This window comes from Tamandua tetradactyla, chromosome 7 (assembly GCF_023851605.1).
Source record: "Tamandua tetradactyla isolate mTamTet1 chromosome 7, mTamTet1.pri, whole genome shotgun sequence".
NCBI lineage: Eukaryota > Metazoa > Chordata > Mammalia > Pilosa > Myrmecophagidae > Tamandua > Tamandua tetradactyla.
This window is the reverse complement of record NC_135333.1, coordinates 145,394,509-145,419,618: the sequence shown is the minus strand read 5'-3', so window position 1 is coordinate 145,419,618 and position 25,110 is coordinate 145,394,509. Positions and strand designations below refer to the sequence as shown.

At 35.8% G+C, this 25,110-nt stretch overlaps 1 protein-coding gene across 10 annotated transcripts in view; it reads left to right on the top strand.

Annotated features, from left to right (window-relative positions):
• The window catches only part of OSBPL8 (oxysterol binding protein like 8), a 271,517-nt gene that overhangs the window by 74,831 nt on the left and 171,576 nt on the right, over positions 1-25,110 (top strand). Inside the window, exon 2 of one of the 10 annotated variants that reach the window (XM_077111489.1) lies at positions 23,526-23,593. The exons of the other annotated variants lie outside the window; for them this stretch is intronic. The gene's annotated coding sequence lies outside the window, so the exon portion shown is untranslated. The remainder of the gene's footprint in view (positions 1-23,525; positions 23,594-25,110) is intronic. 10 annotated transcript variants of the gene reach the window in all.

The window sequence follows — 25,110 nt, the reverse complement described above, 5'->3', positions numbered from 1 at the left end:
TTCCTACCTCTCTTCCCCCATTGACCTATCATACAGTGTAAGGCATAATGATGTAACAAACTGTGTTTATTTTTCCCCCAAAAAACCTTTTTGTCTTTAGTGAAATCAAAAGGATTATAATAGATGAGTAAATAAAATGTCTCCAAATTTCAAATCACATGCAGATATGAGCAGATGGAGATGAAACAGTTAAAATAATTAAGAATTAAGAGCAGCTGCCATGCATATTCTTTCCATAAAGATTTAATAATTATTCCCTCCCTGTGGTTGTGGTTAAATTTTCTGAGATTAAGATAAATAAGTGGGGACAGCCATAAAGAATATATATTATCCAATAAAAAAATTCATTGGTAGGGTAGATTAGATTAGATGATGACTTGTCACTGTACAAGAATATTTTGCTTTTGCATAATTCATTTTCAATTATATTGTTGCATTTTGAGTTATTCCATTAAGAATTGATTTATACAGTCTTTATTAGGAATGTAATTACCTGAAGTGAGAGAGCCCCTGTATAAAAGGTGTAGTCAGTTGGTAGCTTTGTGATTTGTGAAGGGTAGATTCTTTGACAGATTTTTATTTTTGGAAAAATGCAAAGCTAAATTTGCTCTCTTTTTTGAAATGTTTCTGTCTTTATATCGCTGTGGAGTTAAGAATCCCTGTTATATTGATATGTTTGTAAAATGTAAAGGTTTATAAAACCTTTGTTCAGGTTCAGATGTAGGAACAATCTAATGATTGATAGCAAAATGCAGTTCTGCTGACTTGTACTAACTTGATCCTAACTTCTCTTGAATTTCTAGTTTAAACTTGTTTTGATGTCTTAAATGGTCAAAAAAAGTTAAAATTTAAAATAATAACTTAGTAATAGAGAATAAAATCCATGTGGAAATAACTTGGTGTACCAAGAAGGTTGTCACAGTGATTTATAAATGGAAAACTGATGGTAGATTATTTTATTTTTATTATAATTTCAAAAAAAAAGCTAAGATTATAGCCTTGTCTTTTGAATATGATCTTTATTTTACCATAAATATATTGTCTAAAGCTAATGGAATTTCTTAGGCTTTTGTAGCTGAAATACTTTGGATCTCCTAGTTATAATAATAGTGTCATAATAATAACATGCTATTTTCTAAGTGCAGACTTTGTTAAGCTAGTCCTTGTGGCAGCCATTAGAAGTAAGTAATTATTTATCCTTATTGTTACAGATCAGGAGATAGGTTCAGTAAAATGAATTTTCTTCCTTAAGGCCTCACAGCTGAAATGGTGGAACTGAAGTTCTATGTCTCTGAATATTATTTTATGGCTAAGGTGGTGACTGCATACCTATCTTTCTGAATAGAGTAGCTTAAAATTTTTTTTATCTTTTAAAATAGTTATCTAAGTAGATAGTACTATTAAATACAATACCATAATACCTAGGATGTATTAATAACATTTTAATCCTTTTTAATTCTGAATTCTGTTGGTATTAAGAGGTTGGAGCAAAGTTATTTAAAAAGTAGTGAGAACAATTTTCTTTTTCTTGTTCATTAAGTTTCTTCTGTGAAGTACTATAGCTCATTTTAGAGAGAATAATGCCAGTAACCCTAGTATGAACTATTGAAATATTGTCTATTTGAGACTAATTATAAAGTCCTTTTTGAGTCCACTATTTATAAAATATCCTCTTTTAACTTCATGACATGTTAGTTACTGTTTAGATTCGAGCGAAGTGAATAGGAACATGGACTTTGTAGTTATTTGGCTACTTGTTAAAATATGAGCTCTGTTGCTTAGTTCTGTGTCTTTGGGTAATTTGTTAACTTCTCTGGATTTCTATTTACCTCATCTATTAAATAAGAATGACAGTACTATCCACCTCCCTGGGTGGTTTTGAGTATTCATTAAGATTTTTATTTATATACAATAGTGCTTATTGCAATGTTACCCACATTGTAGGCATCCAATAAATAAAAGGTACTATTGTTATTGATAAAATAGCAATTAATATTAAGCCATTTCTGCAAAAAGATAATTCAAAGGCAAGAGAGGCAGTAAAACACATTGAAAAAAGTCCTAGGCTATTCCGTAATTGTTAACCTATACTTTCCTTGAGTTTCAGTTTTTTCTACTTAAAACACAGGAGCAAATATTCTACTTCAGTAAGAAAAATAGGCAAAAGTACTCATCCTACATACTTGATAAGGATATTATGACCCAGTGAAAGTAAATTCTGTGAAAGTGTAAAGCAGTGTGTCAATGTGAGATGGTAGTTTTGTTTTTTTGTTTTTATCTGATTGCATGGTGTACATTATTTTTAATATTATTAATAAACTTTTTTGAGTGCTTCCTTTGTGCAGATTATCTTGCCAGGTAATGGAGATGCTGAGAAATATATAAGCTGGTCTTTCTAAATTATGTTTATTTGGGAAGACTAGGTAGAGGGATGGATGGATAAGGCAAGAGCTGTATTTACTAAGTGTTAAATGAGGGACTTAAGCAAGGCATAGTTTATAATTTCTGAAGATTGAGCAGTTGCTGTAGATTGAGGTAGTTGGAGGACCTTTGTTAAGACTACATAAATTGACTAGTACAGCTAAGTAGAGATCATAGAATTAAAAATGAGCAGGGACAGAATTCCAGGAAGGGAAGGTAACAGGAGGCAAAACTGAATGGGAAATTAATTGTTCAAGATTTATTCAGGATAACATAAGTAGAAAAATTGGGTAAGGGTAGGTAGGGGAAAGAGTCATGTTTATAGGATTTGTTGATAAGCCAGATAGAGACCTAACTTATTATAGAAGGCTTTGAATGTCAGGCCAGGGAATTTGGGATTTTATTTTTATGTTATGGCATGCCACTGAATATTTTGAAGTAGATAGATATGATAAATTAGGAAGCAAGGTATAAAATGATTTGAAGGAATAAGACAAAGATGTTCAGAGACTATTAGTCTTGGTGTGAGGCTGTGAAAGCCTAGACTAAATCTGACATTCCCATCCATTCATTTAATGTTCTTTTGCACGTGAAATTGCTTTTTTTCTTCTTTAAAATTTATGTGCTCATTCATTATTCTGGTTGCATATAGCTTTATTTTTGTGGTAATGTTTTTTGTTTTAGCCATTGGATAAATATTGAAAAGATAAAGATTGAATCTCTCTCACTATGTGTGACACAAGTATACTGCAGAGCACAAGTGTACTTTTAATGTATGTCTAAAAATATTTTTAAAATCTGGAATTCATATAACTTTAGAAATTAACCACTAAGAAATCCTTAAAGTGTCAGAGTTAATAAGTTCTTATGATAGGGGTAGACTAAGTGAAATATACTTTTAGGTTTTTAAAAAAATTAAATATGTTCCTTACCTTAAGGGAAGTCATTACATCTTTTGAAGTGTTATTTTTATTACCAGAGGACACTGTTACATAAGTTTTATTAGGGGATGAAATCTTCTATTGTATTAAAATTTGATTATATGTGACTTTTCAGAAAAGAATAAAAGTTTTAAAAATATGTATGATTCTTTGTAATATAAGGGCTCTCAACTGAGGAAATGTAATTTAAAATTCTAATTCAAATAAGGTACTTTGAATCTTTTTGAAGTTGAAGGAAACTGTAATGATTTAGTTCAGTAATTCTCAGAATGTTGTCAATGAATGTCCTCCTGATGTGCTTAGGAATGATCCAAATTCTTGACACTTTAATTTTTATATCCTTCGTCAGTTATGCATTACTAATGAGATTTGGTGCTTATAAACTAAATTTCCTGAGTTATTAAGGTTTGCTGAGAGCTTTAAATTAGTGTTCTAGGAAGTCTGGCTTCTCTGTATAACATTTGGCAACATTGTAGAGTTCTCTGAATATTGGTAAGCAAATTGTTACAATTGCCCTTTTTAATATAATCGATATTATTTTGAGCAGGTCATAGTTTTAAATGTTGCTGTTTTTGTTCTCTTGTTATAAATACTGTTAGTTTAGCTTCATCATTTTTATTATTGGTTTAGTATGTTGTGGGTGATAGCATATTGTAACAGTATTTTTGTTTTACAATTTTTCAGTAATTGGCTTTTAAGATTTATTCATTCAAGTTCAGTTGTAAATTATCCATATGCCTGTTACTAAAGCAGTTATATACATCATCCTCCCCAAGTATTCTTGTACAGTGCCACTTTCTTATTCCTATTAGAGTTTCTCCTGGAATGTGGGTGTGAGGGATGGAGAAGGAGGGCTGTGAAGTTGGCCTTAGTCAAAGTTTGAAGGCTACCAAATTTGGTACATATTCTCATCTAATATTTGAATATCTGCTAGCCAAGTGTTCATCTGGCTAATGCTTGAATACTTTAGGAGTGCCTTCGTAGAGACCTGTTTGTTGTATTTCAGTTTAATAAAAATTATGCTAGAAGCAGCGCCTTTTACCTGCAGCAATCCTCTCTACCCCGACCTCCCACCTGTTGATGTTTAGTTTTGGCATACTATCTTTGTTACATTCAGTAGAAGCATATTTTAATGTTCTGTTGACTATAGACTGTAGCTTGCAATGATTGTACTTTTCCCCTTATACCATCTATTTTCAACACCCTGCAATATTGACATTCTTTTGCAAAAACTTTTTTTATTTGTACATTTAAACACCATCATTGTCCACTCTAGGCATTTCTAAATTATACCATCTCAGTCTTTATCCTCTATCTTTCCTTCTCGTTTCATACATGCCCCCAGCCCTTCTCCTTCTATCATACTCACATTCAATTTCATTCAGTGCTTATATTATTGTGCTACAATCAGGTAGTATTGTGCTATCCATTTCTGAATTTTTACAATCAGTCCTGTTGCCCAGTCTGTATTCCTTCAGCACCAATTGCCCAATCTCTATCCTATTTCTATCTCCATAATCTGCGTTCTTAGCTTCAATTCTCCAAGTTTGCTCATTAATGTTAGTTCATATTAGTGAGACCATAAAGTATTTGTCCTTTTTTTTCTGGCTAATTTCATTCAGCATAATGTCCTCAAGGTTCATTGACATTGCTACATGCTTGTCACTTTTTCTGTCTTACAGTTGTGTGATATTCCATCGTATGTATATACCACAGCTTGTTTAACCACTCATCCATTGATGGACATTTGGACTGTTTCCATCTTTTGGCAATCATGAATAATGATGAGATAAACAGTGGTGTGCAAATGTCTATTTGTGTCCTTGCCCTCAGGTCCTCTGAATATATACCTAGTAATGGGATTGCTGGTTCATATGGCAATCCTATACTTAACTTCCTGAGGAACCACCAAACTGCCTTCCAGAGCAGTTGTACTGTTTTACATTCCCACCAACAGTGAATAAATGTGCCTCTTTCTCTAATCCTCTTTAGTACTTGTTGTTTTCTGTTTTTCTTTTTTATAATGGCCATTCTAGTGGGTGTCAGATGATATCTCATTGTGGTTTTGATTTGCGTGTCCCTAATAACCATGTGCCTTTTAACCATTTGTGTTTCCTCTTCTGAGAAGTGTCTGTTCATGTCTTTTGCCTATTTTTTAATTTGGTTGTTTGTCTTTTTGTCATGGAGTTGAAGAATCTCTTTATATAGTCTGGATACTAAACCCTTATCTGATATGTGGTTTCCAAATATTGTCTCCCATTTTGTAGGTGGCCTTTTTACTTTCTTGATAAATTTCTTCAGTGAACACAAGTGCTTATTTTTGAGGGGTTCCCATGTATCTCTTTCTTTCTTCAATGCTTGTGCTTTCAGTGTAAGGTCTAGGAAACCCCCTCCTATTACAGGTTTTATAAGGCATTTCCTCTACATTTTCTTCGAAAAGTTTTAGGGTCTTAGCCCTTATGTTTACATCTTCGATCCATTTTGAGTTAATTTTTGTATAGGTTGTGTAATGTGGATCCTCTTTCATTCTTTTGCATATGGATATCTAGTTTTCTAAGCACCATTTATTAAAGAAGCGGCTCTGTCCCAGGTGATCAATGATCAGTTGTCTATAGATGAGAAAGTCTGTATCTGAACACTCTATTAGATTCATTTGGTCAGTATATCTGTCTTTATGCCAGTACCATGCTATTTTGACCACTGTAGCTTTGTAATATGCTTTAAAGTCAGGTAGTGTGAGACCTCCCTCTTCATTTTTCTTTCTGAAGATATTTTTAGCTATTTGGGGTACCCCTCCCTTCCAAATTAATTTGTTTATTGGTTTTTCTGTTTTTGCAAAATAAGTTATTGAGATTCCATGGGCCCATGGAGAGCATTTGGAGCTTTTTCTGAATATCAGGGGCAGACTGGCTGATGAAATGGGTCCCCAGTAAAATCTGACCTTCCTGGGAATCTAGGCTTATATTAGTAACTTTTTAAGGTTTCTTCTAGCCTCTCTGGAATTGAGCTGGGTTTTACTATTTCTCTTGAGTGATTTTCCTTTAGCTTATACAATTAACCTGCTTGGTGCTACATTTTTTCATGCCTTTTAACAAACGGGTGTTTTTCCTTTAATGGAAATTGAGACATGGGCCTAATTCAAGCTATAAATCCCTCTCAGGTTCTTGTGATAGAGAGCTATCAACATTTGGGCACAGGGAATTTCTGACTACTTTACCTGTTTTTTTACAGATTGTAATTGAGAGTCCCATTGCAGGGCAGTGCTTCCCCAGTTTTTAGCTTTACTGGTTGTTGGCATTTCCCATTTTTTTCTGGGAAAGGGAAAAAAAAAGAGGTGCTTTATATTTGGGCATGATAGGTTTTAATAGATTCAACAAGGATTTTTTGGGGGGAGGGGGAACTTATTTAAAAGAATATTATTTAAAATATTTGCTTCCTTCCACAAGGAGTCATGAGGAAGAAGTTTGTGAAAGTTTTCCTGGGTATTAACAATCTGCATGAGCCCGCCTTGGGTTTGTCCTGATATAAGACCATAAAAGCTGTACTTAGGGAATTTCTTGCCACTTTCCCTCCTTCTTACAAAGGAAGTATAATTGTAAGATAGGTTTAAAGCTGACTGTCCTATTCGTGGGTCAATGTTGGTTGTCCTCTAGGTGATATTGCATCCAAACACCATTGCAGTAGACTGGTAACACTATCCATTTTTAAGGAAGAGAAAAAAAATAGGCATATTTCCCATCTAGTGCCTCGTATCCCAGGTTGCCAGCCTACTATTCTGAGTGCTAATCCCTTGGGCCCATTAGCTTAGGCTCCCTATCTCTGGGCATCCCTGGGATTCTAAAAAATTTAGGAGATGGATGTCCTGGTACCATCCTGAAGGTGCTGAGCCCACCCCTCATCTTCCTGGTGGTCTGTGCTTTTAATTTATTGCTTAGATTACTGTTTAAGAGACTAGAAAGGATCTGCCACAAACAAAGAAACTTTAGGGAGGGGATTTCCCAGGTCCCAGCCCTGGGTGTTGCCATGATGGAACAAGAGGGAAAGAACACACAGCAAGGAAATTGGGCTCTTCTTAAGAACATATCTTAGTATGCTTTTTAGGCAATCAGAGGGGTCTAGGTATGGACATATTATAGGATAGTGCCAGGAGTGAGGTCCCTCCATCCCTTACAGTGCAGATTTCTTTTAAGAAAGCAAATGCTCACCCAACAGCCTGTTCTCCCCAGCTAGTGGCTTCTTCCTATACTGGGTGACATCTTTAAGAGGACTAATAGTAGAACCCCCTGGGACTCAAAACATAGTAGCAGACAAAGATATGGAAAAGTCAGGAGAGAAAAAGTGAGGAGCTGTTCATGAGGACAATGCTGTGAGCAAAGAGCCAGAGGGCATGTGTGCTCTGGGGCTTATGGCTTTTACAGGCTCAGCTCATTCTAATTGAGATGGCTGGGGCTTTTGCTTACCCTACGAACTTCACTTTTAGCTTTTAGAGGGAGACACTCCCTTTGGAAATTACTCAGTTCCCATGGGCTTAAACCAGAGGTTACTTCCTTGAATGTTAATGTCAACACCTTGTTTGAGCTAAGAATCCATAGCTCAAAATCCTGTGTTATAAAAAATGAAATGTCTTTGAAGGCATTAAAACCAGACAGAAGGGAAAGAGCAAGATTCTCTGGGGGCAAGGGAGAAGATCTCTGTGAAAGAGTTGAAAATAGGGACACATTCAGCAGAAGACAGGTCTGGGTCCTCAGAGGGGAGGAAAACAGGGGAAGTCTCGGAGAGCTGAGGAGGTAGAGAGAGACAGAGAGAGGGAGAGGGGCTCTATTCAGTTCCCATTGCACTCTTGCTTGACACAGGGAGAAGCTCTGTCAGGTCTCAAAGGGCAGTACCACCTCTTGTCCTGAGCCTCCTTAGACCTACACAGCATGGAGATGGGGCTCCTGCCACCTCTGAGAAGGGAGCCTGTGGCTCAGGATGAACCAAGTTTATGTCCTGGGGGACCCAGATATGAGCTCCTAGATTCCAAGAGAGAACAGTGAAGATGATTCCACCCTTTTGGGAAGACACAGAGTTGCATAAGGCATAGAAAAGAAGAACAATAAACTAAGGGAGAAGAAAAAGTAAAAGTATGCAGTTAAGCCTCCCAGTCCAGACAGTTGGAGAGAAGTGTCTCCTGGCTGGCTCTCCCAGATATTTTGCCAGATTTCAATTGCCAGGTTCTTGGCTGTGCCATGAGAAAAAATTCACAGATATGGCATGCAGGTAGGAAATTTATTATATACACATGTAAGAGAACTTGCAGGCACTTTTACCAGATGATAGAGGTAAGAATTACATTTCTTGTAAATTAATCATGAGATTTAGAGGTTTGATCACACATTCAAATTTCTTTGATGAGAGTACTTTATGGATGGTATTGTCTTACCATTAGGACATCTGTAATGGCTTTCTTCTTGTAATGAAAACTTCACAATGTTATGATGAACATTGCCTGGATCTATTAATTTATTAGAAAAATGATGAGAGCTGGAGAGAAATGACCGTGACTTGTCTATATCTTTAAAAAATAAGTAAGTAAATAAATAAATATACATCTTGTTACACATTTTGTCTTCTAGATTTTTTTTGTTTCCATTTTGTAACTATTGAACCTTCTGCTAAGGAAGACATTAAAAAAGGATAAAACAATCTGAGGCATTATCCTGTATTTAGTGAATTTACTCTTTTCTCTAACTTCTGAAAGTTCACACTAGCAGTGCTTAATAAATATTTAAAGTTGTTTGAACTTCCCAAGTGGGAAAAGATTACTTGGTATTTCCTATTGTGAGGACACTTAGATTTTATCTTAATGCATCTTCCCTTTTCTGACTTGTTAGAAATTGTTCTTTTTAGAAACTTTATTAATTTAATGTAAAAATATTGGAGAAATATAATTGGGGCTCTTGTAGTAAAGTTGGGCAGCTTAGTTGGTGAACAGCTTAGCTTTGATAAAAGAGAAATAGCCAGTTGTCTGTATAGCATATGGGTAGAACTCTCAATCAGGAATCTTTGTATTTCTGCCATCTTGGAGCTCTTCTCACTGTGATCCAAGGACCCTGGGGACTCCCCAAGACCTGCTAAAGAATCTATTTGGTCAAAATTATTTTCATAATAATGCCAAGATGTTATTTGCCTTTTTTCTCATTCTCTCATGGGTGTACAGTACAATTTTCCAGAGACTACATGAGATGTGGTTATGTAATTGCTTGTGTTTATAAAGCTCTCTCAATTAAAATATTTTTAAGGATTTTTAAAGTCAATACTCTATTCAGCTTTCCTTGGTTTTTACCAACTATCTTCTTTTTTGTTCCAGGACCTTAAACAGGAAAGCGCATTACATTTAGTCATCATGTCCCCTTAGGCTTCTCTTGGCTGCTATGACATTCTGTGAAGGATATATACTGTCAACATGACTTGTCACTTGTGAAACTTGATCAGCTGGTTAGGTAGTGAATTTCTCTGTCTTAATTTCTAATATAGTAAATATAAATATCTATAATCAATGTAAACAATGCTAGGTTTGTTTGTTTTTTTAATCCTCAGTAACTTCTAAACATGTGAAGGGATCTTGAGACACTTAAGTTTGAGAATTTCTAATCTAAACTTTTAGCATGCTGTGATGGTTAAAAGTTCATGGACTTGCCTGAAGTTGAAATACCAGTACTGCGCTGAAATAATATAGATGAGGGAATCCAAAGGCTTAGAGGGATTGAAATGTTAGCGTGGATTTATCATGTGAAAAAACCTGTTCACCAACCCTAGGAATATCCAGAGGACACATCTTTTACTAGGACTATGAGAAATACATTTGTGAGATTACCTCCATCTTCTCTGAAGAGCTCTGTAGCTGTTCTTTGTAGGTCAGATATTACTGTGGACACCATTCCCTGAGATGATCATCCTGATATCTGGTAGTAGTTTGATTACAATGGATCACTTCCATCATAGAAGGGGCAGTGCTTTGTTCTCACTGGAATAGACACATACACCACATATGGTGTTGCCTTCCCTGCATGCAATTCTTCTGCCAAAACTACCATCTTTGGTCTTACAGAATGCCTTATCCACCATCACAATATTTTACACAGCATTATTTCTGACCACGGAACCCTCTTTATTGCAAATAAAGTGTGGGAATGGGCACAAGCTCATGGAATTCACTGGTCTTACCATGCTCCCCATCATCCTGAAGCAGCTGGATTGATAGAACAGTAGAATGGCCTTTTGAAGACTCAGTTATGGCACCAACTGGGTGGCAGTACCTTGCAGGACTGGGGCAGTGTTCTCCTGGAGGTTGTCTCTATAGGCTCTGAATCATTGTCTACTCTATGGTGCTGTTTCTCCCTCTTCACAGGTCTAGGAATCAAGGGGTAGAAATGGAAGCAAAACAACTCATTGTTATCCCAGTGATCTGCTAGAAAAATTTTTGCATTTTATTCCTGAAGCCTTAAGTTCTGCTGATCTACAGTTCTTAGTTCCAAAAGGAGGAGTGCTTCTACCAAGAGACACAACAATGATTCCTTTGAACTTGAAGTTAAGACAACCACCAGTCACTTTGGGTTTCTGATACTTCTGAATCAACAGGTAAAGAAGAGAATTACTGTATTGACTAGGGTGATTGATCCTGGTTATTAAGGGGAAAGTGAACTGCACAAAGGAAGTAAAGAAGAGTTTGCCTGAAATATAGGAAATCCCCTAGGATGTCTCTTAGTAATACCATGCCCTGTGATTAAAGTCAGTGGAAAACAGCAACAACCCAGTCCTGTCAGGACTACTAATGGCTCAAAACTTCAGAAATGATGGTTTGGGTCCCCGCACCTGGCAAAGAAATATGGCCAGCTAAGGTATCACTGAGGGTAAAAGGAATATGAAAGAGGTAGTAGAGAAGGTAGTTATAAATACAAGCTGCAACCATGTGACCAGTTATAGCAATGGGGACTCTAGTGGTTATGAATATTTCTTCCTTGTTTTGCTGTATGTTTATATACATAAAGCAAATATCTTTGCTTTCTTCCCTATCTTATCCCCTTATCATATACCGAAAGTTGTATTAACTTCATGCCATGGTATTTAAATTCCAGGATATCATGTTTAAGAGTGAATATTATCCAAGAACTTGTACCCTATGTTGGGGAAAGTCACTGTATTTCCAGTTGTACACAAGGCAGTTGTATTGTTAAGTGAAAATATGACTGTTTCATGTCTTTACTTAGCGATTGAGTGTTAAAAGGATGTGTATGGATGCCAAGCTGACGATGTGTGGACTATGATGGTTAAATTTCATGTGTCAACCTGGCCAAGTTATGGTTTCCAGTTGTTTAGTCAAGCAAGCACTGGCCTTATTGTTACTATGAGGATATTTTGTGAATTTAAATCTTCATTTGGAGGAAAGGGCAGTAAAAGTCAGCTTCTTTGCCTTGCACCTCTTGTGTGCATTCTGCAACTGGACACATGTACCATTTAAGAACATAAGTTCAGCCTTAAAGCACATATCTGTCCTGGTAATAAAGAGAGAATGGACAATGGTCTGTCCAGGGCAATATTATATAGAGAAAAGGGCATTGAAAGGAAACTCCCAATCCTTCTTCCATCTTGTCCTTTCCTCCACCTGTGGCACTTTGTTCTCTTTCAGCTCTAAGATTGCTCCTTGCTCTCTGCCTATCCATCTTTTTTTTTTTTCCCCACATGAACAGACACCGGGAATCGAATTTGGGTCTCTCGCATGGCAGGTGAGAACTCTGAACTCTGCCTGCTGAGCCATCGTGGCCCTTCCTCTGCCCATCCATCTTTAGGGATAGGTTCAATGAGGGTGCTACTTCACTAATAACACAGTTCCCATTGTAAAAACAATTGGTTATTTTCTTTTTGGCTTTGCATGCTCTGCATGTAGAGTGGATGAAGTGGTGATTGAAAGTCGACCAAAGAGTGAAAAGAATGGCAGGACTGTTGAGCAGTTTATTATATTAAGAACTTTGGCAGCTGTGGCATATCCATAGTTTAAAAATCAGAAGTAGAACTGTAAAGGGACCACCTGTTTTAGTTTCCTAGGCTGCTCAAGCAAATATCATGAAATGGATTGACTTAATTTGAATTTATTAGCTTAAACAATGTGAATTTATTAGCTTATGTTTTGAAGCTAAAAGAAAGTCCAAATCAAAGCAGCTTCAAGGCTTCACATTTTCCCTGGAGACTGTGGTATTCCGGCAATCCTTGGTTCCCCTGTCAAATGTCAAGGCAGTGTCACTTGGTCTCTCCTTTCTCTTCTGGGTTTCATTGATTTCAGCTTATTACTTCCTATGGCTTTCTCTCTCTTTCTCTGAATTTAATTCTCTTACAAAGAACTCCGGTAATATGATTAAGACCCATCCTGGATCACACATTAATTGAAGTACCCTCATCAAAGGTCCTACTTCCAATGAGTTCGTACCCGCAGGGATGAATTAGATTTAAGAACATGTTTTTCTGTGGCATATAGAGCTTCAAACCACCATACTACCCAAGTAAATAGAATGTTTCATTTGTCAGTATAGACAGTGAAATTATTCAACATGAGAATAGAGAAAGCTATTTGTTTTACTAAAATAGATTTGGGGAGGAAAACTGGCTTTAAATATTTTTTATTTTCAGTACTTCTTTCAACATCCATAAATCATTTTTAAAATAAATGTATGGATTGACGATTTTTCATAAGCATTATCACTTAATGTTTCTCCTAAGCAGAGCTTTTTTTTTTTTTTTTATACATGGGCAGGCACCGGAAATCGAACCTAGGTCCTCGGGCAGGCAGGCACTCTTACCTGCTGAGCCACCGTGGCCCGCCCTAAGCAAAGCTTCTTATAAGTAGTATATAATTAAAGCGGACACTTATATAACTCTACATTTAACTCTGAAGTAAAATTGTGTATATTAAGAATCTTAAAATAGATTTTTTATTAATTTTTTCTTTTAAATAAAATATGAGCCTCAGAAGGATATGTGAACGGTTAGAATTTTATCAGGTTGGGGATTTATATGTGTGAAGATACAATTTAACTATCTTGTTAGTGAAAGTGGGGCAGTGAGGGATTTGTTTTTTCCAGACCTCATATCATTAACTTGTGACTGCTTCAGATATCACCTTAAGTTTAACATGGTAGAAACAGTAGCAATAGAGCTTGGGAGAGGGAATGAAATTTTAGATATGTTTATATATTTAGGTATTTATACATAAATATCTATATGTGTGTGTGTGTGAAGTGTTTTATATGTTCATGTATGTACATTATGCACACACCCACAAAAAATTTTATTTTGTTCACACATTTATTGAGCCCAGCGAACTAACCTATCTTCATTGAACTCTTTTTATGTACACACTGTTTTGCTAGGCTCATCACTCAAGCACTGTATTCGGAGTAGGTTTTAGGCCTCACGATCAGTATTGCATTAGGGAATTAGAAGAACATAAAGCTGGGGGCCAATGTGTAACAGCTAATGTTTATCAAATTTCTCCTATGGGCCAGGAGCTTTGCAATTAAATTCTTCTAATCTTCATAAGAACCCTATGAGATATTATCACCTCCATTTTATAGTTGAGGACACAGTATCACATAGCTAGTAAGTGGCAGAGTTAGGATATATTTTGATTCTAGAGGCCAAGCTTTAATTACTATCTTGTACTGGATTCCACATTTGTCAGAATTGGATTTTACAGGGTCCTGAATACTATTTTTATAGTTTGGACTTTTTTTAAAAGATAGCATCAAATCTTTGATTTTTTTTTTTGAGCAGGGAAGCAACCTGTTGAACATTAGAGTAATTTGGGGTATTTTTAAGAATCCAGGTGCCGCGCTGAAACCCTGGTCAATTAAATCAGTATTTTTCAAGTCTGTTAGTGATTTCAATGTACAATTAAGGTCAGAGACCATTGATAGGGTAGTTACCTCAGGGAATAAGTTGGCATGCTGTTCTGTAATTCAGGTAAGAAGCAATTAAAACCAGTATTAGGGTATTAGTAGTAGAATAGAAAATATATGAAAGGAATTAGAGATAAAAAGCAATAGCCCCACTCCATCCCCCCTGCCACAGGTCACAGTGGCTCAGGCAGATGGAGGAGAGGCAGCAGCCAGCCATCTAGCACCTGGCAGGTGCCTGCTCTGCTGCTAAGATGCCCAAGAGGAAGGTCAGCTCTGCAGAAAGGGTAGGGAGGTCGGCAAGGTTGTCAGCTAAACCTGCTACTACTAGAAATGAAGCCAAAAAAAGAAACAGCAGGAGAGGATAACTCTTCAGACAAACAGTACAACTAAAAGGAATAAGGGGGCAAAGGGAAAAGAGGCCAAAGTGCCTAACCAAGAAGCTAAAGATTTACCTGCAGAAGATGGAGAGACTAAAAAATGAGGAGAGTCCAGCCTGATAAAATAGGAAAGAAAGAAGCCAAGTCTGATTAATGTGGTATACCATGACTTATCATGTTCTCTCTCTTTTTTTGTACAATCTAGAGAAATACATTTATCAATTATTTTATAAATGCAGTTTTTTTTTAAAAGTTCTAGAAGAAACATTTTAAAGAAAGAGATTGGAATCCCACCTCATCCCATTCTTTAAGAATAAGTGGTTTGTTTTTTTTTGAGGGGAAAATCACTTACTGGTTGTTTATTTTTGGTACAACCAGAAAACAGTGGGATATTGAAATACGGGAGGCTTTGACTGTCTTGGGTATCAATTTAACATTCCATGGGGTGGGGGTGGGCAATTTTTATATTCTGTAAGACAGTGTATACTAAATGGTGATTTGGAGTCAAACTGTCAAAAACTATTCCCATGTTTTATAAGTTGAATTTTTCGTAAAACTACTCCCTGATCTTGGCTCTCCCTATCAGAATTCTGTGCAGTTTGCAACATCTTTGGTTGTGGTTGTCCAGTTTTCCTAAAAACTTTGCTATGTGATACGAAAGATCAGAAATGTGAGTGTGTAGTGTATATGATATTAAATTATGAATTGCTGTGACTTACAGTATAACAACTTATCAACATTTGAAGTTACTAGTACTTGATATGCTTTTAAGGAACACTTGCCTCCAAATTTTAAGCTCAAAAACTTCAGAAAAAAAATTACACTACATGGCTTTTTAGATTTTCGATATATACCATAAGAATTGTGTATAAATTGTTCATAATGTATGTGCTTTGATCTTCAAAACAACAATAAAATTTCAATTAGAAAAGGAAAAAAAAACAGGATCTGGTAATTGACTGAATGTCTGATTTCAGGAACATACTTAAGATAAATTGTAGTTTGCAGAACATTTTTACATGGATTAAATATTTAATCTTCACATTAATGTAAAAGTGGTGGTTATCTTCATTTTATAGATGCAAAAACAGATTGAAGGAAATTAGTAGTCTTTCTAGAGTTCTACAGGAATTGGACAATGGAGTTAGGACTTGGACTTAAGTTTTTTCATGTCAAATCACATGTTCTTTTGTGGGTTTTAAGGCATTTAGCAAGATTATAGCGGGAGCCAGAAGAGTTAATGGTCAGTTCCTTTAGAGGAAGGGGAGATGATGATATCAGCAAAGTTTTCTTAGAGAAGATGATGCTTGACTCAAGTGTTAAAGGAAACTTAGGTGTCATTGAAGCAGAGGGAACAGTGAAAGTATATATAAGCAAATTGTTCAAACAAACAATGGTGTGTTTAAAGAAGTAAAAGGAATTTTCTATTTTGTCTTGTTTTTACAGTGTGGGATTGATGGAGGTGTGGAGAATACATGATGTAAAATTAACCAAATTATGAAGGGTCTTGAAGATGGTCTTCTATTTTTGTTAGGCTATAGAGAACCTACCAAATGTGAAATCATTGAAGGATTTTTAAAAGGGAGTCTAATTACATATACATTTTAGAAGAATCTCTATGATAGCAGTATGGGAAATGAATTGCTATGGTGTAAGAATAGAGGTAGGTTCAGGTGACATGTGATAGCAATAACAGTGGACCTGGAAAGGAAAGGATAAATGTGAGAGATTTGGAGTATGTAGAATCTTTAGGACTTGCCCTGTACTTGACTTTGGAGGGTAGAAGAATGTGTGTGGAGAGAATAAAGGCGAGGTAGAAGTTTAGAGTGACTTGGGTATCTGTCTTGTATGATTACGTGGATGTATCATTCATTAAGGCAAACAATGTAAGAAGAGGAGCTGGTTGGGGAAAAAGATAAGTTCAATTTTGGATATGATGAATTTGAGATACTTGTATCCAAGTGGAGATATACTAAAGCAAATGGATATGCTGATCAGGAACTTGGTCAGAGTTAAAGGCAAAGAATTTGGATTAGCCAGCATATATGGTGGTAATTGAAACTATATATGATGATTGCTGAAGAGCCAAGGATAGACCTCTAGAGTTTATAAACATTAAAGGGCAGGGAATTGAAGAGACCAGGTTAGGCAGAGAAAATTCCCCATTCCCCTAACCAGACTCTGTTATGTTTATAAACTGTGGGGAAGGAGCTTTAAAAAGGAAAAGGTAGAAAGATCAAGTCCAAAAGGAAATCATTTTAGGAGAAAGACTGACTGTAAGTAATCTTCTCACACTATAATAGGAATTTTAATCACCTGGGGATTTTTCTTACAAAGCAGATTTTTACTCCTACTGTCTGGATTGTGATGTGAGACTGTGCATTTCTAAAAGAAGATATCCCCAGGTGATGCCCATGCTGCCAGTATACAAACTATACCTTGAATAGCAAGTTTGTAGAAAAGGGAAAGACTTGTTTCAGAGCTCAAGTAGAATTTGGCTTTGAATAGGAGAAGGGATGTGTCTGGCCAGGTAAAAAGATCATGATACAAATGAAATAAAGATTGAAAAGGAAAAAACAAAAAAAGCAGAGCAAACTTTGTATCCAGAAATGATGATTTGATTTTGGTTATACAGATATTGGGGAGCCACTTGCACATTTTATGTAGAGCCCTTTAATAGGAAAATGGAAATGTATATTTCCATATCCAGAATAGAAATTCCATTAAAACTGTAGATTCAAATATCATTTTTATTAGAAATAATAATTATGAACTGGTGATAAATAAGAAAAATAGGACTCTATGGAGAATACAATAGGCATTTCCTCCTCCCCAAAAGTAGAAGAAGCAAAGGAGATAGATAATACTTTCTGAGAGAGGAAATCATAGAGAAAATTATGCCATGTTTCTAGGGTGATAATAATTCCAAGTAGAGATAGTAGTATAAATGCTGCGTGGAAAGCAGTGTGTCAGAGAAGGATCACAGAATTGGAAGTCAGGAGGTAGACTTCAAGAAAGTTCTAGTAGGAACTTAATGGAACAAATCATATATATATATAACAACAGGAAAGCTGAATAGACTAGATGTTTGATTAAAAGAATTAATTTTAAAAGCTGTGATAATGTTGTTGTGCTTATTTTATTGACAGTCTTTATCTTAGACAAGAGAGTGTATCGAAGCATAGATGCAATAAGATTAATAATGCAATGGATAATTATTAAAATTGGGTGATGAAGGTAGTGCTAAATATGAGCTATGATCATGTGACCAGTTACGGGAATGAGGACTGTGATTATATGAAAATCGCCTCCTTGTTTTGTAATGAGTATGTTTGTATTTTTACATAAAGCAGGTATCTTGTTTTCTTCAAATCATTTGACGAGTTGTGTTGTTCATGTTATAGTATTTATGTTATAGGATATCAAGTTTAAGAGTGAATGTCACCTAAGAACTTGTACCCTATTCCAGAGAGTTGTAGTAAGTTTCTTTTTGTACGTAGGACAGTTGAATGTTGTTAGGTGAAACATATGTCTGTTATTGTGTTCAATTTAGAGAGTAAGTATGGTTTAAGGTGATATGTATAGCTGTCAAGTTGACAAGGGGTGGACTGTGATGGTTGGGTTCAGGTGTCAAGTTGGCCAGGTAATGGTGCCCAGTTGTCTGGTTAGGCAAGCACTGGCCTAACCATTACTTCAAGTATATTTCATGGTTGACTGATAAACCACAAGGCTGATTTATTAAATCACCAGTCAGTTGATTACATACTCTCACAAACGAGAGAATCAATCAGTTGGATGTGATCCAATCCGTGGAAGACTTTTAAGGTAGAAGAGAGAATTTTCACTGCTTCTTCAGCCAGTAAGCCTCTCCTGTGGAGTTTGTTGAGACTCTTCATTGGAGTTGCCAGCCTTGAAGCCTGTCATATGGATTTTGAACTCTTGCATCCCCACGGTTGTGTGAGATACTTTTAAAAATCTCGTGTTTACAGTTATCTCCTGTTGGTTCTGTTTCTCTAGAGAACTCTGACTAATCCAATTACTCTGGAGGTTTATTTTACTACTCACTCTGCTCTTATGCATATTTGAAATTTTCCATAACAAAATAAACTAAAAAATAATACCATGAGGTAGGCCAGACCTTACCAGAGATAACCTGTAGTTTCTTTACAATTCTTTCCATTTTCCTATTTCAGAGAAAAGGTAGCACCCTCAACCCTTTGCCTAGAAATATCCTTATCTAGGTCATTGAATTAATTAGCTGAATTTTTAATTTTCCACTTTCTAGCAGGTGGTAGTTTTGCTAAACCATCTGTTGCTACCTGAGTCCCCTTTTTCATTCACTTCCAATAACGTTTTCATACTAGAGACAGCCAAATTTTGTAGCCCCATCAGGTTTCTACCAGCAGTGTCTTCAAGAGCCTTCTTGCTACTGCCTATTGCCTTGTACCAAGGCCATTGACATGTGATTTAAGTTTTTGTTACAATTCTCTACTTGTAGATATTTACTACTGCATAAAAAATCACTCCAAAACTTAGTAGGATAAAACAGCAGGAATCATTTCATTAGTGCTCATGGTTTCTGTGGGGCAGGATTTAGGAGAGGACTTCATTGGGAAGTTTTAGCTTAGAGTCTGGAATTGGAATAGTGGCAGACTGGGGCAGCTGGGGCTGTCTGATTATTTTTCTCTCTTTTCATGTAGTTAGACCCTCTCCATATGGTCTGTCTGTGTGGGCTAGTTTGTGCTTCCCCATAGCATGACAGCATCAGGGCATTTGGATTACTTCCATAGCAACTGAAGTCTTCACATGAGCAAGGAGGAAATGAAATTGTTTTTTTTTAATTGACCTAGTCTTTGAAATTATGCAATGTCATTTCTGCTATATACTGTTTGTTCTGAGCAAGTTATAAGCCCACCCAGATTTTAAGAGAAAGGAATTACACAGTTCACCTCTTGTTGGGAGCCTGGCAAAGTTCTAGAATAGAGGTCAGCAAACTTTTTATTAAATGTTCAGACAGTAAATACTTTAGTCTTGCAGCCATACAGTCTCTGTTACAAATATCCAGCTCTACCATTTTAGCATGAAAGCAACCATAGATAATACATAAATGAATGTATATGGCTTTGTTTTAGTAAAACTTGAACAAAAACATGTGGCTGGCCCATGGACCATAGCTTGGCGGCTTTTCTTTTAGAAAAACACGTGGGATGGCTCATGTTATGGCAATCTTTGGGAAATAGAATCTGCCATATCCATATAAGTTTCCTAATCAGCTTTTCATGTAATTCTTTTAGCAGCCATTGATGATCTTGCCTAGATTCATTAATTTTCTAAGCTGATCATTCCTTCTATACTTATTTGCTGAAGAACTAAAAAAAGAAAAAGAACTTTTCCACAACAACTATTTAATTACCCTGAGATACAGTTTATATAGGAAAGAGGGCATAAATTCTTAATTCTCTTTATTTACTAATTGTGTAACGACCTGGTTCCCTGGCATCCTTCAAAAGTAAGCAGTAGTTTTTGCTTCAGTTATAAACTCGTAGGGTTTTTTAAATATAATATATTTGATATTAAATCACCTGCACAGAATAACCTTTTAGATGCTCATTTTATGTCATCTTTGGCCAATGAGAGCTAAGTCAGATTGATTCCTTAGTCTCTTTCACAGGACCTTAGTCATCTTTGATATCATCCTCTTTCTCTAGTATAATGATATGTTCAGACTCATTTGTACATTTTCTACCCTAGAGTAGTAATCAGCCATTTCTACAGTGGCTTTGTTATCTTTGTATAAGACACAGTTTTTAGAAACCATGGTTGCCTAGTAGATAGAGCCAAGGAATATATATGTATGTATGTATGTATTTGTTTCTTTGAGAAAGAATGCATCATGAGTTCATACTTAGATTTTCAGCCAAATTTGGGATTATATTGCTTTTAGTAGCTTTTATTTTAAATCTATATTTCTTTTTTTGTTGTTGTTGCATGGGCAGCCACTAGACCCAGCATAGCAGGCAAGATCTCTGCCACTGCACCACCATTGCCTGCCCTATACAAATCTGTATTCGTTTTATTCAGAATCGTAATAAATTGATCCTGCCCTAAATCTATATTCCTTTTATTCAGAATAATAATAAATTGATTTATATTTATTATTGATTGCTAATGACATTGTCATAATTACTTAATACTAATGGAAGAGCCACATTTCTCATTATACCTGTCCCTTTACTTTAGATAGAAAACTATTGCATGGCATTGGTATATTGAGAAATTTTAAGATGGGAAAGAACTCATATTGAATTGTCTCGATCAGCATAGTAGAGTGTGGAAGGTCATTTATTTTACCTGCTGAGATGTGGGGTTGAGGGTTTGAGATGTGGAAAGAAAGGTGCTGTGGGAACTCTAAAAGGTAAGTAGAATCAAAGGAAAGGATTGCTAAATGGTATTTGACTCAACTAAGATTACAAAGAATGTATTTGTTAAGAAACTAGTTCCATGTAAATACTTGAAATGGCTGTCCACGAAGTTTAGACTAGGTCTATGAGGCAAGTGAATTTAGCTGGTAGAGGGCTGGGGGATTGGGAGAATAAGATGAAATTAAGAGATAAAAGTACACAATGAAGGCATGACCAGGTTAAGCAGGAGTGAGGGAATAGGGGAGGTAATGTGGTTAGAGCAGGGAGCCTGTTCAGTTCAGATGTAAATGGTCACTTAGTTCAGAAGTGACTACTTCCTGGTCTAAATTTTTTCTTCTTGCTTCCTTCTTGCTTACTTGTCCACCATCACCTTTACTCTAACATCATTCCAGATGTTACCAATTCTTAATTCTTATTTGGGAGAATCATTGGTCAGAGCTCCATTAGTTGAAGTGTTCTGGTGAGTATATAACTCTCCAGAGAGCCTGTTAATTCTAGGATGTTTAAGTAATAAATGCTTAGTTCTTAAAGTTTGTGAAGCTAACCAAAATTAACAGGTTGCCTGTTTTTTCACTTTGTTATGGATTTAGTGGTAATCTAGTTGGGAAGATAGAAGAATGAGCTAATGGCTGTCATGAATCAAGAATTTAATGTATAAAGGATATTTTCTGCTAATCAAGAAATAAAGTATTTGGTAGCTAACTGAGTTTTTCTGTAGAAGATAATTGTGTTCTCTGCTTCTCAATCATGTCACCCTTATTTAATTGCATTTTGAAACTCATTTCCAAAAGTCCAGTAAAAATACCATGGGTTAGGAATAGGGAGCAGTTCCCCAGATTTTTAAAACATTATTTGTTGTAGTCAGCTTCTAGTTCCGAAATTCATGGTAATTTGACAAGAGATATCTCATGTCCTCAAACATGGAAGGAGTAGACCTTTAAGTAAAGGAGTGATTCATAGACATGATGGAATATATGGATACATTTAAAGTCAGATTGGTTTTTTAAAAAAATAAAAACCAATTCTTTTAATACATAAACCTTAAAAACAAATCCAAAACTTTCAAACTTCAAAGCTCATAAGTCTAAAGATCGCTGAGAAGTAACTCTTTGATCAGGCTATTGAGAGGTGTTCTCGTAGAACAAGAGAACTGTTTTTAGAACAATGGACACCACCTCCCCTTATATAGCATAGTCCTAAAGATTCAATAAATTGAGTCCTCTTTATATTATCTATGTTGATGCTGACTGTGGAGTTCAGATTGGTAAGGAAGTATAAGGCACTGTCCTTATTTTGAGAATATTTACAGCCTGTTTTTCTTTCTTACACCCTCCTTTTATTCTGCTGGTCATAGTAAAAAATTAGTTTGATTCTGTTTTATCATTTGTCTTTCTAAAAGGGAAGTGGCTCTCGTTTTCCAAGGCTAAACAATTCTAAGGCACATATAGTTTTTATTTGATAAAAGGCAATTCTTGGAAAGTTTTTTTTTTTTTTCCTCTGATTCTTGAAGGTAAAGGTATTTTGTATGAGGAAACAATTTCCTATGGGTCTTTTATATTTTTGCACATTTTATGAATGGAAGCACTATTACCTTTTACTGTACTTTCTCAAGGATGTTTGTATAGTGAACAGCCTTGGAAGATAGTGATCAGAGGGCACATTTAATTACTGTGCAGTATATAAATATAATAGTTCCGCTGGGGCAAATGTTGGGTGGATCTGCTTACAGCCCATTATAAAGTATTGGGGTTTCCTAAGTGTCGGGATAATTTCTTGGCTGTGATGCAGACTCACTTGGTATGCAGTATCTGTCTAGCCCTGCATGTTGAGAGGTGTTCTCTTGGTGTCCAAAGCTGTTTTTAGAACAATGGGCACACCACCCCTTGTGGACTTTCATGGACTTTGGGGAGCGTGGGGAACTAGCATGAACATAAAGCTTATGCTGCCTTCTGTGCCATGAGTGATGAAATCCTCTGTCTCTGACCTGGAGTGTCAAATCTTCTGCTAGCGTCCATGCAACTGTGACAGGGTAACTTGTTAGTGTGCAAGAAGGGTAAAACTCTGTCCCTTCATGATTGTTGACATTGTGTTTTTGAATGCACCAAAGTATTACTTATAATATTTTCTCAGAAAACTGAACACTCAAAATAATCACATCTGACTGATTAACAAAGTGACCTTCCTTTATGTATATATGTGCGAGTGAGTGTGTGGAAAGGTGCGCAACGGGTTTATAATTGCCATCAGTATATTGCCAGGAGTTTCCAAGAATGGTTCCTGGAGGCAATGGTAAATAGGTAGATCTGAGAGTACCAAAAGTGGGTTTCTAGAATTAGTAGGCAAAATAATTAATATTTGGAAAACACAGTTGTTTTGTGTTATTTAGCAGTGCTATAGTTCTTTACTAGTCACTTATTTTTTTTTTTTACATAGTCTTGAATCTGAAAACAAGGTCAGCCTTACTTGATGGATATGATTTGACCCCGGAGTGAATCACTATGGTAAGACTGGAATCAGATTTGAAGTCTCACAGCTAGAAGGTTAAGAGTATAGTGGTATACAGAAGTCAAAGGCTTTTAGGACCGAACTGATTTACATTTCAACTCTGTCTTTGCCACTGTCAGGGATATGACATTGAACAGATTACTTAATTTCTCTCTGCTTCAGTTTTTCTCAACTTGAAATTGGAATATATAGTGGAGTTGTTGTAAGTAGGTAAATATGTAAGTATATGAAGAGTTTTGTTTCTGAGACATAGTTGCTGTTTATTGAACGCTGTTATTAGAAGGGCTCTTAAAGATTCTGTGGTTCAATCTACTAGCTTTTTGTAATCAAGGAACTTTAGTACTAGAATGGTTAAGTAACGTATCCTGTGTCACACAGTAAGTTGGGTCTTCTGCTTTAGCTTAGTATTCTTCCTATTTCACTTCAAGGATTTTCTTGTATTTTGCTTTACCAATTTCTGTAGTCAAAAGCTATCCCCCCACCTACCTAAAAAAAAAAGCTACCCTAGCTGCGAAAGACAAGAAAATAAGAAAGTTATTAGGAATTCATTGAGGAAGTACTTATCATGTTTTTTATCTGGCATTTATTATTTAATGCTTTTTTTTAATAATATTTTCCCTCTGGATTTTGCTTTTTCCTCCAGATTTCTAGCAACTACATTTTCTATACTTGCGTTATTGTATTTGTGTGGAGAGAAAGGAAACTATTTTTGCTCACTTACTATGTGCTCTTCCCTGGGCTTGGTGTGTCGTACTTCTTTCATTTAATCCTTTCCATAATACTATGAGGTGAACAATGCTCTGATTTTAGAGATGGAGAAACTGAGGTTGTAAAAGAGTAAATCATTTTCCTGAGGTGATATGGCTAGTCGGTGGGTAATGCTAAGATTTAGATATACTCTAATTTTATTTTTGTCACTGATTATAAAGGCTGATGTTTTTATATTATAAACTAACGTATATTATGTCTAGACTATTAAGCATCTCATTAAGATTTTTAGACACATTGCCTAATATATACATTAAAAAGTATGTGGTACGTGATCCAAGTTATTTAATCCAAACCTCTGTTCTGTGGCCGATTTTGACTTTTCTGTCTGAGGGTGAGTATTTTGGCACTCAGCCACCATGTAGTTGCTGGAACATGAAGAGAGCAGTTGCTGTGTTCTTTTATGTGGTAGATATTTGTCATAAGGTTGAAGTTTACATAATATTATTAGCAACCTTGCCTGTGGCTTGATGCTGAACAGCATGATAAACTAATCAGTGATTTGTTAAAAATAGAATAGAACTCAAAGAGGAAAAAAAGGTATGTGTTTTTAATCCTTATGATCTTAATTCAGATCCTCGACAAGATTCCTTATGTATCTATATTAAAAAAAAATTGGCTAAAAGGAAGTTCCAGGTAAAATATGCCCTTATTTCAGACCAAAAATAGAAATTAGACATGTCATCAGAATATGCATCATACACTGAGATATTTATGTATATGAGACTTAAGCTATCTTCTGTAA